This window comes from Pseudophryne corroboree, chromosome 6 (assembly GCF_028390025.1).
Source record: "Pseudophryne corroboree isolate aPseCor3 chromosome 6, aPseCor3.hap2, whole genome shotgun sequence".
Taxonomy (NCBI): domain Eukaryota; kingdom Metazoa; phylum Chordata; class Amphibia; order Anura; family Myobatrachidae; genus Pseudophryne; species Pseudophryne corroboree.
In genome coordinates, this window is record NC_086449.1 from 213,810,917 (window position 1) to 213,824,946 (window position 14,030).

The window sequence follows — 14,030 nt, forward strand, 5'->3', positions numbered from 1 at the left end:
GGACTCCAGTAGCGTAGCAGTGTTAAGTAAAAATTACGTAGTCTCCTGGAATGCCCAGGAGACTCACTGATTATTGGGATCCCAGCCAGACATGTAAGGAGCAAGGTAAGCCCCCCAAAGGAACCCACTCCGCATCTCCCAGGGGACAGATAAAAAGTAGGAAAATATGTGCTTTGTTGCCTGCTCTAAGAAATGGACACTAATGTGCAACTTTTAGATTGTCTGGGCTGCCCCATTTGACTTCAACCTCCATACTGCCTTTACGTTCAACTCTAAATGAACTCTAGATCGGGCCCAGTATTGCAGTTTCACTGATTCCACATTAATGCATTGCTCTGTATTTTATAGAGATAAAAAGCCAGAAAGCTGCTGCTCATATCTAGAAAAAAAAACTATAATATGTTTTTCTGATGTCTCAGTCAAACACATAATAATGAAAATACAAAAAAAGTTATGCAAATATTTTCTTTTACATATATAAATATACAGTATATGTGTGTCTGTGTATTTAATAATGTAATTATCTATTAAATGTATGACTGCATTGGCTAGAGTCAAAGCTAAATAAGTTTAATAAATGGATCAAGATTTAAATTATGAGGGATGTACATGTAGGCCCATTCTCTTGCAGATATACTTGAAGAGCCGGCCATAGGCATAGGCAAACTAGGCCATTGCCTAGGGCATTTGATATCCCTAGGGGCATCATCAGCTTCTGCTGATTAAAATGATATGCGGCATGCCTATATTCTGTATGTAGCATTTCATATGCAGATACAGCCACAGTCTCACACATATATAGAGAAGCTGCATATCAGTTTAATCAGCAGAAGCTGCTTGTGCATCCTAGCCACATAGCAATGCAAATAAGATGCATTTTCATTAAAAAAAGGTGCCCGACGTTATCATTGATGCAAGATTTGTGAGGACACATCTGTATCCAAGCAGAGGCAGAGGTCACAGTGTTAGTGGAAGTGTGAGTGCTGTGTGCATGTGAGTGGGTTGGTTGTGCAGTAGTGTTCAGAATATGTGTAAGGAGCATTATGTGTGTCATGTAAAAATGCATTAATAATGTGCAACATATGTGTAAAGGGCCACTATGTGTGTTATTATGTGTATAAGAGCATTAATAATGTGCGGCATATGTGTAATAGGGTACTACTGTATGTGTGTCATTATGTGTATAGGGGCACTAATAATGTGCAGCAAATGTGTAGGGGGCACTATGTGTGTCATTATGTGTATAAGGGCATTAATAATGTGCGGCATATGTGTAAGGGACATTATGTGTAAAAGGGCATTAATAAAGGTTGTCATAATGTGCAAGGTGCACTATGTTTATAAGGACATTAATGTGTCTCATATGTGTAAGGGGCATTACTGTGTGGAATTGTGTATAAATGCATTACTAATGTGTGGCATTATGTGTATAAGGTGCTCTACTATGTGGCGTTGCATATAGAAAGGGCACTACTGTGTCATCTAATGTGAATAAAGAGCAATAGGGTGTGGTGTAATGTGAATAATGAGCAATTCAGTGTGATGTAATGTGAATAAGGGGCTCTACTGTGAGGAGTAACGTTTATAAGGTAAAGTGATACTACTGTGGGATGTAATATGAATTATGGACACTATCGCAAGATAAAATGTGAATAAAGTTGCAGTACTGTGTGGCGTAATTGGAATTGGGGTTACTATTGTGTGGCCATGACCCTTCCCAGCAAGAAGATGCCCCTTTTTGGGCTGTGCGTCAAATGTGCGAACTGTTCCTATTTAAAATATAGGGGGTACAAGGACTGCTATGCGTGAGGGGTGATGGTGCTGGGAAAGAGGTGCAAGGTCAGAGGCAGAACCAGCGGTGGTGCTAGGGGGCATTAGCCAAAACCTTGCCTAGGGCATCATATTGGTTAGGGCCGGCTCTGTATACCTGAGTATACTGCAATATGGGCAGGTGACCAAGTTCATAAACTGAACTTGGTAACTGTGGCTGCACAGCAGATCCCTCCTAGTCCGAACCTTTTCATTTCGTCTTTTGCAGTATTACAAGGAAGCACAGCGGTGCACTTTCAATCCTAGATTTTACTATGGAATTACCTTTTGTTTCACTATAGTGACATCACTAGACTTGTGAGAGCCCTAAATCAGGGGTAGGCCAGATCACGGTCACCCACCACTTATTCAAAGAATCCGACCCTTACCTGGAGTATGGACATATACACCATAGGAGGTGTCAACAATGCAACAGGGACAAAAGGAGGAGGATATTGAAAATGTAGGTTGTTGTTGAATCTACTGGCACTAAAGTTGTTGCTTCTGCTAGTGATTCCAGAAGACTTTGTGGGAGTTCATTACCCAAATCAGCATTTCCCCATAACTGGACACAAACCCCTGTCCGGTACTCCATTCGAGGTTGTTCATGGTTGTCCACAGCATCGTAATAGTGAGAGCTCTCTTAGTGGTGCCTCGCTCAGCGGTATCTCTCCCAGCAGATACTCTCTCAACAGGACCTCTCTAAGCTACTTACTGTTTGCTTCAGCAGTCTTTTCCCCGCTACAAGGTGTAAGCAAGAAACAGGCATATATATTGTTTCCAGGCATCGGGCATAACCATTTGTGGGTGGAGGACACTTCATGGATGATGCATACTGGTATTTAAACTTGGTGTTTGGATAATCTTGATTACATAGCTACAGTTACTGTTTTTACTTTGTTGCATTATGTGCTGTTAAAATAAAGCTATTATTGTATTTTCACTACTGCCTGCCTCCTGTGTGATCCATAACCTAATAGAGAGCTGGGGTATCATGTAGTTATAAACATTTTGCCTTTTTCAAAGTTAGCCTAGCCCTCCGGCAGAACATAAGACACATTATGAAGCTGGCTTCTCTATAGGTTACCATTACCTTAGCGCTGGCCCAGGCCTCTATCTTCAGGGACATGTCCAGTGCTGGCCATGTAAGGGAGGTGGTTCCCTGGCAACCAAGTTTGTGTCGGGATGGGAATGTTTGGGAATATTTTGGTGTATAATTGGCTTTTGTGGCCAATGCAGTGCTTTCTTTGCCTACCTTAACTTGATCAGAAAATAAGTTGTGACTTCATTTTTGCCAACCATTGTATCCTGGTTTTTACTTTGTTGGCAATTTGGGCAGTGGAGGTTCACCTACATAGCTGATAGTTGGGAACAAGGCCATCAACTGATAGGTGGCTTATAGTATTTGAACTGTCTTGCTTTGTTTGTTCTCTAAAACAAACTAGTTTAAATTGTGTTGAATTTTCTGTAATATTAGCTCAAGAAGCTTGTTTATTTTCTTTTAAGAAATCTAAACAAAATATGTTATTTGAGACCTGTAACAATGAAAGCGGTTGTATGAGGCCAATATAATATTTGCATATTTAGACAGAGCTGGACAAGTCCCAGGAGGCTGAAAATTCTAATGCATAAAATATTACACTGCTGGCTGCTAACTTTTCCTAACATTTTATGAAAAGTCCTTTATGTGTTGTTCCAAAAGTAAATAAAATATGGCAATAATAAACTTTTTTTTTTTACTAAATAATATTGGTTCTGTGATTTTCTTTTTACTGAAGTACACTGTTATCAATAACAATGGTAAACATTTATCTAAAGGTACACTGAACCCATTTGATTTGCCTAATGGGGTTAAAAAGAAATGTATATATATATATATATATATATATATATATATATATATATATATATATATGTATGTATATATATATATATATATATATATATATGTATATATATACACAGAGACAATGGTACCGGCTCTCCCATCAGCAAGTGACAGCACAAACGTAATGTACACAATGTATGAAGAATGCAGCACTCCAGGCGACTTGGAAAACACCACACTGAGGCAGTATAACAGCGTAAACAGCAACATTTCAATGCAATTATAGCATTTTCGTCAGGCTTGCAAACAATGAATGAAACACTCACCTATATAGCAGCATCACCCCAGTGCATCGTGCCGCACATCCGGAAACGGGACTGCTACCCGCCCAGCGGCGCCTATGTCATGCGTGATGTCATCCATGTGCACCCATCACCATAGCAACAGCATAGCAAATAGCAAATGTACAAGGCACTCCCACGCATGCCAAAATATCAATTAGATACCAGTATTCTTTTAAGACATATTGAAGGATTGCCAACATTGCCAACTGATATATTGCTCTGCACGATTGACGTGCAGAGCCTTTATACAGTTATTCCCCACGAAGGGGGGCTGACGGCTATGGATACATTTTTGCATGCTCAATTGGATTATGTAGGGCCAGATATTTCTCTATGTCTGCAATTATTGAAAATAACGTTACTTAAGAATTATTTTATCTACGATGGTAAATATTATTTGCAACGTCGGGGGGGGTGTGATGGGGTCCAGTGTGGCCCCATCGTACTCTAATATCTTTATGTTTGAGGTGGAGGAAGAACTATGTTTTGAAAATATTGAGATAGCCAGTAAGATTAAATTCCTTTGCAGGTACTGTACATTGACAACCTGCTTGTAATCTGTCAAGGCACCAAAGAGTCGTTGATGTTTATCATAGATACCCATAATAGTAGAAAACACCCCATTAAATTGACATATTCAATTAACTCTACTACAATTCAATTTTTAGATGTCCAACTGTCGTTAGTGGAAGGTAAAATCACTACATCACTGTTTTCCAAGCCGACCGATAGAAACAATCTGCTTCATTTCAAAAGTTGTCATCCTCTGCCCCTTAAACGTGGATTGCCTTTTTTGCAATTCTTACGTGCTAAACGCATAACGTCCGATCTAGAATTAGCAGTCAAACACATTGAGGTTATGTCCAATAAATTTCTAGAAAGAGGATACAGCCCTACTTTGCTACAACTGGCCAAAAGTAAAGTCCTAGCATTAGATCGCCATCAACTCCTTCACTCACATAAAGTAAAATCGGAGAATACCTATATACCAGTGGTTCTCAAACTCGGTCCTCAGGACCCCACACGGTTCACGTTTTCCATGTCACCCAGCAGGTGCACGGTGTATCACCAACTGTTACATTTTAAAAATCTACAGGTGACCTGCAAAACATGAACCGTGTGGGGTCCTGAGGACTGAGTTTGAGAACCTGTGCTATATACCATGGGTGCATGATTTTAATTCTATTAGTGACTCAATCAAAGGTAATTCGCAACTGGTACAATCAGATCCTGATTTAAAACTGGATAATATGAGGCTTATGCCTTGCTATAAACGTACCAGGAATTTACGGAATATATTGGTCAAACTGACATTTATGATCCTGTACAACAATCCCCTTTTTTTTGGAGTCAGAAAGGGTTGTTACAAATGTACATGTAATTTGGAATACACAACCCTTGGAAGTTAGTACCCAAAATGCCTACACCAATCATAGATTATGCTTTCTGTGTGCTTAAGGTTTTATTTTATGTCTGTGTTGCTGATCTATTGCTGTATTACTCAAATCCTCTGTATTATGTGCATTTTTTTTTTTATAACTGTAAAGCACCTTGAGTCCTGTTGGCGAAAGAGCGCTATATAAATAAAATTATTATTATTATTATTATTATTATTATTATTAATATTATGTACTACTTGCCAGTATTTAATAGTGGGGGATAAGTTTCAACATCCACATACGGGAAAAACCTATGAAATTAGGTATCGCTTCAGTTGTAGTTCACACTTTGTTGTTTATCAATTAATATGCCCCGTGGGCTGTCATATATAGGCAAAACGGAAAGGGCCTTTAAGGAACGTATGACAGCCCACATGTTTGCTATCAAAGCTGCAATAGCCACGGGCAAAAGTGATCAGCCGGTGGCACGTCACTTTTGCACTGCCCACCAACCCCTTGCCTCCCTGAGATATCGGATGATTGACCAGATACAGCCATCTCTCAGAGGGGGCAATAGAGGTTTAAAGTTACTATGGATAGAGACACAGTGGATCCAGCGGTTGGATACAGTGTCCCCTCGGGGTTTAAATGAATCTTTAGGTTTAAGCTGTCTTATATAAGTGAGTAGATAAATATGTAGGTTCTAAGTGAATATTTAGGGTTTAAATTGCCTAATGAGAATGAGCATTAGGCCCTGGAATATCATGTAGTTTTACTGTTTAGTATACACTGTGATGGCACTAGAGATATTACTTGTGAGGATGCATTAATAGCCCTGTGATTGTTTATTTTGCAGCCTTTATTCACGAGTGCCTTGTACATTTTCTATTTGCTATGCTGTTGCTATGGTGACGGGTGCACATGGATGACGTCACGCATGACCTAGGCACCGCTGGGCAGGTAGCAGTCCCGTTTCCGGATGTACGGCGCAATGCACTGGGGTGATGCCACTATATAGGTGAGTGTTTTATTCATTGTTTGCAAGCCTGACAAACATGCTATAATTGCATTGAACCATTGCTGTTTAAGCTGTTATACTGCCTCAGTGTGGTGTTTTCCAAGTCGCCTGGAGTGCTGCATTCTTCATACATTGTATATAAATATATATATAAAAAGAAGGGCAGCAGAAGCCTGGATCAATCACATAAGTAAATTTAAGTGGACTATAAGAAAGATTATGTGATGAAATAATGATTCAAACGGTTCCCTAGATCCTGTCCATATCAAGAACAAGTCATCAATGTAGCGGCCATAAAATTTTATCTTCTCAGAAACTGGATGGTTACTAAAGACACTGTCATGTTCAGTCTGGAATATATACAACATTTGTACAACATAGTCAACATTTGACCCCATCACAACACCAGAAACCTGGCAATAAAAGGCCCCATCAACAATAATATAATTATGTGTTCAAAATGAACAGGTTAAAGACAAGATCCACATTTGACCATTATGTAATGGATGATGCATGATTAACTCACAGACTGCCCTAATTCCAATATCCTTTGGTATCACCATATATAGACTGAAGATGTCGATACTGCAAAGGAAGCTATCACTAGGAATATAGTCAAATATAGTAAGCCGATTCAAAAAGAAGCTGTGTCTAATAGATAATGCATATTATCAACAATGCAGGGTTGTAGTAATGCATCAATATAAACAGAACAGTTCTGGAATAAGGAATCCCTGGCAGGTATTATCAGCCATCTTGGGGCAGCTACCATATTCTTATAAAGTTTAGGTAGTGTGTATAACACAGGTACTACCAGCCACCTAGCAACAAGATTATCTGACAGGACCTGTGAAATAACACAATCACTCACAGCTACCTTGAGTCATTTATTGAGTATAAAACACAGATGGAGAAGTGAAGAACAGCTATGCTCTTTGCCGCTGGTAACATAGAAACATAGAAACATAGGGTGGAATTCGATTGCTTGAACAGTCAGTTGGGTCTCTATTTTTTCCTTTCTAATAGGCAGGAGAAAACAGACACCAAATGACTTTTCAAACATTTGAATTCCCCCCATAGAATTTGTCGGCAGATAAGAACCACTTGGCCCATCTAGTCTGCCCTTTTTTTTAACCATAAGTTTATCTCAAAACTTATTTGATCCTTATTTCTTTGTAAGGATATCCTTATGACTATCCCATGCATGTTTAAATAGCTCTACTGTCTTAGCCTCTACCACCTCTGATGGGAGGCTATTCCACTTGTCCACTACCCTTTCTGTGAAGTAATTTTTCCTCATATTTCTCCTGAACCTCCCCCCTCAAGTTTCAGTGCATGTCCTCGTGTCCTATTGCTACTCTTCATATGGAAAATGTTTCCCTCCTGGACTTTGTTAAAACCCTTGATATATTTGAAAGTTTAACTTTCTATCATGTCCCCCATTTCCCTTCTCTGCTCCAAACTACACATATTGAGATTTTATTAGTCTTTCTGGGTATGTTTTGTGATGTAGGCCATGCACCATTTTAGTTGCCCTTCTTTAACGACATGTAACGCCATCTTGAGGTCCCTGGCAATAGGGGAAAAGTAAAGCCAGAGAGGTTTTGCTGGATCCCTCCAAGGTCAAGTGCGCGGCCCTCTATAAATCATCACTGGTGGCATTAGGATTTTGGTGAGAATAAAAAACCAAAGCTTTCCATCTGGACTCCAGGCGAAACCTCAGATTTATAAATAGGAGGCAAACTACATTCTATATTGTTGTGTTATGTATTGATAGAGAAGAAGCTCTCTGACTTACCAATGATAACAGACCTGGAAAGGTGCATGTTTGTGTCTGTTAATACAAGATACAATAAGTATTGTTAGAACACATATAAAGTGTCCCCTAATTAGCTATTAAAATCATGAAAGTACCGAGATTTATAACACTAGAGTTGATCAACTACTATGGACAGTCTTCACAACATTGTAACAAGAAGAAGTATTGATTACTGACTGTAAATCTGTTTATTTCTCTGGATAATTTCACCTCCACAGTGGACAAACTAGATTAGCATAACACCTTGCAATAAATCAATCTGGAATACATTACAAAAATTAACCTTGATCTGAGCGCAGGTCCGGAACATGTGAACTTTTCTTACAGAAGTCTCAAGACAAAGAAAACATATTCGTGACAATGAGGATATTATTGTCAGGCTGCAGTCTGTAAGTTAGAAGTAGTTAACATTAATGCCCATTCTATGTAAAAAAAACCTGTAAAAATGGGTGTGTGAAGGAGTTGCTTTGCCAAAAACTTACTTTTTTTGGAGATCTTCTGTTTGGTTTTGAAAATGTGAGATTTATTAAAGGCAGATTCATATACTTTAAAACCACATGCAAAATGGCAGGTTCTCGCCTTGACAAAGGGGTTATGGACCCCGAAACGTTGGCCGTATGTGACCAGTTTTCTATGCCTTTGATATAATACACTTTTCTGTGTGATCTAAACCGGAGTGCCGCTGCTTCCTTTGTTCATCTCTGTACTATTCTGCCGCGGAGGGAACCCGGGATACCTGCCAATACTGGGAGTGCTGGGCAAGCTTGCATTGTATATATATATATATATATATATATATATATATATATAATTTAATAAAGACCTTTATATTATTTAAAAGTCCAGTGCTATTTAGCAAGGACCCCATGCTTTTTCCTATAGCTTTAGAATGTTACTAAATTGAATGTGTGAAACTGAGTGTGTTCCATCTGGTTTTACAGTGCAGTTTTGCCTAAGCACAAGTAATTTAGTGAAATGTCACTGACATATGGACAAGAGACATCTGCTGGCTCAAAAGAGAGAGGTACAGAGATAAAACACTGCAGCACAGCAATGTTAAGGGAGAGATTTATCAATGCTTGAAGAGGGTGGTCTTCTGTATGCCGGCGGTCGGGCTCCCGGCGCTCAGTATACCGGCGCCGGGAGCCCGACAGCCGGCATACCGACACTTATTTTCCCTCGTGGGGGTCCACGACCCCCATAGAGGGAGAATAAAATAGTGTGGCGCACGTAGCGCGCCACCTTGCCCGTAGCGTGGCGAGCGCAGCGAGCCCGCAAAGGGCTCATTTGCGCTCGCCACACTGTCGGTAAGCCGGCGGTCGGCCTCCCGGCGCCGGTATGCTGGTCGCCGGGAGCCCGACCGCCGGCCAGCCGTAGTGAACCCCTTGAAGAGAGATAAAAAGGAAAGAGCTAAAGTGCTTAATTCATATTTGTATGAAAACCCTATGGTTTGAGTACAAATGCAATGTTTGAGGGTCTGTGCATGTGTAGAATGGGTTTTGCGAGGTCGCTTACAGCTTGATTGACATATTGTGGCATTTGAGGGGCGGAACCCAAAAGCCATTTTTCAAAATGGTTGAAAAATATTGTATCAACTGTCAATTAAGATTACATAGCCATTTTAAGGGAAGTAAAAGTATGTCTTCTTCTCAACAAACTAAGGTGTTGCCTAGCAAATTAAGGAAACTGCAATGTAAATCTACTTTCGAACCGTTCACCAACAACATGTCTATCAAGACTTTTTCACGTATGCTTGATCAAGACATTAATAAAGAGGTGGTTAGTGCCAAACACTCTACGTATAATAATTTGTCTATTGATTAATTTAAATCATTTCATGATTTGTCTTCTTATGATGATATTATTATTCACCCCGCAGATAAGGACAGGGAGGTAGTAATCCAGGATTTGAGTATCTAAAAACATAAAATTGTTGGCCAGTTGTCTAATGCTGATGTTTAGTGGGTATTATATAAGGACCCACTGAGGTTTTCAGGTTTATCTGCAGTAGAGATCTTGCTAAATAGGAAGAAGCAGTGATAACTTTTTGCTTTAGAGTAAAAGTTGGAGTAAGAAGTTTTCACTGATTGATAAATAGATCCCTTAGATACAAAGATTCAATTAACGGTGATGGCTGCAAGTTGCCAGCATTCTAGTAATTTGCCACCTCCTCACAACAACCAAAATTGCAGATTTTTTCTTGCGCCTCATAGAGGAGCACACTAAAAGAAATGTTGGGCTACTGTAAAAAGCGGAGATGCGCACATCCCAAACACGCATCACTGCTAAGTGAATACAGCTCAAAAATGTATCTAAACTTGCCTATTTACTCGATATGTAGGTCTTGGCCATTTTCAAGATAGCTAGGCCTTACAATATCACCAGCTATATAAGGAAGGCTACAGTCTCTACTGAAAGTCAGCCCAAGCACTGATTGGTGGGATGTCATTCAATCTTGCCATCTATATGTTCGGCCAAGGTGATCCTGCCCATATCACACTTGTTGTGTGAGAGGATCCGCCTAAGTGCAGTCAGTTTTAGTAAGGTAGAAGCATAATAAAGTTAGGAGGGTCTATATTTTGCTCCAAATAAGAGGCTCAATCTAAGATCCAAAAGAGGGATAACTTTAGAAATGAGCAGGGTCTGATAATGTTTGCCGAAAACGAGAACTGATACATTGAAGGAGAGACATCTGGAGAGAATAGAATGGATCTGATGGAATCTAAATATGATGCAGCCAAGTACACATAATAGACAAAATGTAACTAAGTAGATATGTCACACAGTAGTAGTGGATTGTACCTGTCATTACATGGGAGAACAACCAGGACTCAGGGATGCCACATAACACCTCACAAGCTGGGTCGTAGTGTAACCTAGAAGATGCTAAATGGTTTTCAAAGTGAATTAGTCTGTACCTAGTAATGGAGTAATGGGTATACTTAGAGCAGTTTTATTAAACAACCAGTTCAATAGCTCAAAATAGTTTTAACAAAACAACCCTCCTTTGGTACCGAATAGATTTTATAGAATGACATGGTTGCTGATAAGAGGGACATGCAGCTAAGCAATGTGCAGTAAATAGCAGCAATGCTGAAGCAGGTCCTCCTCAGAAAACATGGGTGCACAACTATGGTTCAAAGAGGATCAAATCAAATTCAGAGTTTTGTTAAACATATGCATCCCTTCACCTCTAATTACTGTGTTTTGAGCTGCTTGTAGCAAGGATCCAATAAAATGAAAGTAATAGTGTAGCAAAGCTGTCCAGGGCAAAGTCTGGCTTAAAGAGAGTGTTAAACATTAAACAAAGATGTATCACTTAGAAATCAAATCCAAGTTGCCTTCCTGTCAGGGGCATAATATAGGAGACAATGGAAGGCAGTCACCTCCATTCACCAGCCCTGAAGGGGCACACTAACCTCCTCCATTGCTCCAGGTTCTGCTTTATGTGCCCCAGACAGGAATTAGCTGGGAGCTCAGGGGGCATGTGCCATGGTCCTCCCTCTCCCTGTCTGGGTGCTGCTGGGGTGGTGAAAGTGAATGTGGAGGAAAGAAGGGGAATATGATTGGCAGCAGGCAGGGCCCCTCCCACAGCAGACAGCACCTATGTGAAGAGACTTCCTGTTGAATGCAGACTTCCCCCACTCTGACATCCCCTCCTCAATGCAGCTGTACAGGGGGAACAAGCAGATGCACAGTGGGACCACCTTAGCAGAGGAGCCAGACCACTTCCATCTAACTTCCATCTAACATCCCCGGGCTCAGGAAAGAGTGTGTGTCTGGGTGCTGCCGGGATGGTGTGTTGGTAGTGAATACGAGCACAGGAGGTGGGGCACCAACACCTATCTCACGGTTGTGTCTATTTCCTAGTGGGCTAAGGCACATTTGACCCACGTGACACGCAAGAGAAGAGGAGGAGCAAGTTCGGCAAAGGGCCCAGAAATGGACCCTCACAGGTTTGCTTCGATCGCCACGTTTCGGGCATGGTGGCTCGCTCCACTCCGCTTTGCTCGCCACCTGATTACTAAAGGTAATAGTTGGTGGCGTGGATACTGAAAGTAGTATCCTGCCATCCTTGCTCTGTCCCCTGATGTCACAGGTCCCTTAGCCCACTAGGATTTAGCATCTACCCCTGTCTCACCTCTGGCCTCCAAGTACCCTACTATGAACTTACACCTCTGCTTCCTACATATACTCATCCTATTTTCATAGTATCCTCATCAGTGATGGAGTACAATTGCTGCTACCTAATGTTCTGTGGTCATTACTGTGGCTCTAAAGGGTTGAACATTTTTTTTCTGATTATATGTAGCAGACACACAGGTTTATAAAAATTAAATAAGAGGACCAACTTGAGATTGCCAAGGACTTCCAAGACTCTAATTACACCACTGTGTATCAAAAGTTTCAGAGAAATAAAGTGAAGAGAGATAAAGTACCAATCAATCAGCTTCAAACTTCCATATTACAGGCATTGGGGTAGATGTATTAAGCCTGGAGAAGTGATAAAGCAGTGATAAAGAAGTAATAAGTGGAAGTTGATAACGCATCAGCCAATTAGCTCCTGTCATTTTTCAAACCCATAATGATTGGCTAGTGCATTATCAGATTCCACTTATCACTGCATTATCACTTCTGCAGGCTTACTACATCTGTCCCTGTGTTGGAAAAAAGACAGTTCTACCCCTTTCACACTAGAAGCAAAAGTCTGGGCTAAACGGGGGTACTGACGGGAGAGATGTGTGCTGAGCGATCTTAACACAGACCGCTCAGCACACATCTCTCCCCCCACTCAGCCCAGCGCGATGTGCTGAGCGAGGTGGGGACGGACGGACTGGGGGCCGCTCACTTCACACAGCGGTGAAGTGAGCGACCCGCTAGATTGAGCCTGCATGCAGGCTCAACCTAGCACCGGCGATAGCGATGCACGGGGCCGCGCATCGTTATCGCTGGGGGGCATACACACAACAGATCCGTTCTTAAAGTCTAAACAATCTAGTCAGATTGCTTAGATTTTAAACACTGATCTCTCCGTGTGTACCCCCCTTAAGACCCGTGAACTTGCTGGCTTGTTAGAACCAGCAAATTCCGGCATGTAGGAAATCTAGGAAAGGGGTATTATGAACTGATAAGTTTGTACTTTATCTCTCACCAAGCTTTGATACATCCCCCCTATATTGCTGAGTAGAAAAAGTTGGGACCATATATACACAATAGTAGGAGAAAATCACGTTAATTCCAACATTTTTCTGTAAAAGAAAACTATTTCTAGCTTATGGATGTGTAACATTGCTGGTCTACAGCATGGAGTGCAGCTAATGATATTTTAATTAGAAGTTGTACTGAAGGGAAGTCCTTCCTAATCTTAATTTTCATACGGCCTCTTGCATTGAAGTTAAATCCTTGTTGATCTTTCACCAAGTGACAGAGTGGTCATATGAACTGGCGAGTGTGAGCAAGCGCGTTTGGCTCCGGGTTATGCTAGCCGCGGCTGTTAGCAGCAAATACATTCTTTCACAGAGCTCCCCACCAACCCACATTTCAGAAAATGAAGCATAAGACCCAGACCTTCAAATACAGGCTTTCAAGCTGAGAAGCTAGTGAGGAGAAAAGAATGCTAATGATCAGCAGGAAAATAGCCAGCAACGATAGACAACAGGGTGCCTTTCAGATCCAGAAACAATAGGATGTGTGGTCTTCTCATTAAATTCTAATTTGTTATTTCAGTGGTATGACTTGCACGTTCTGCAACGTTTCAAAGTCTTCAAGGCGGCTGGCTTCTGCATCCAAGATGTTTATCAAACATAAATTTGTAAATATTTTAATGAGTCCT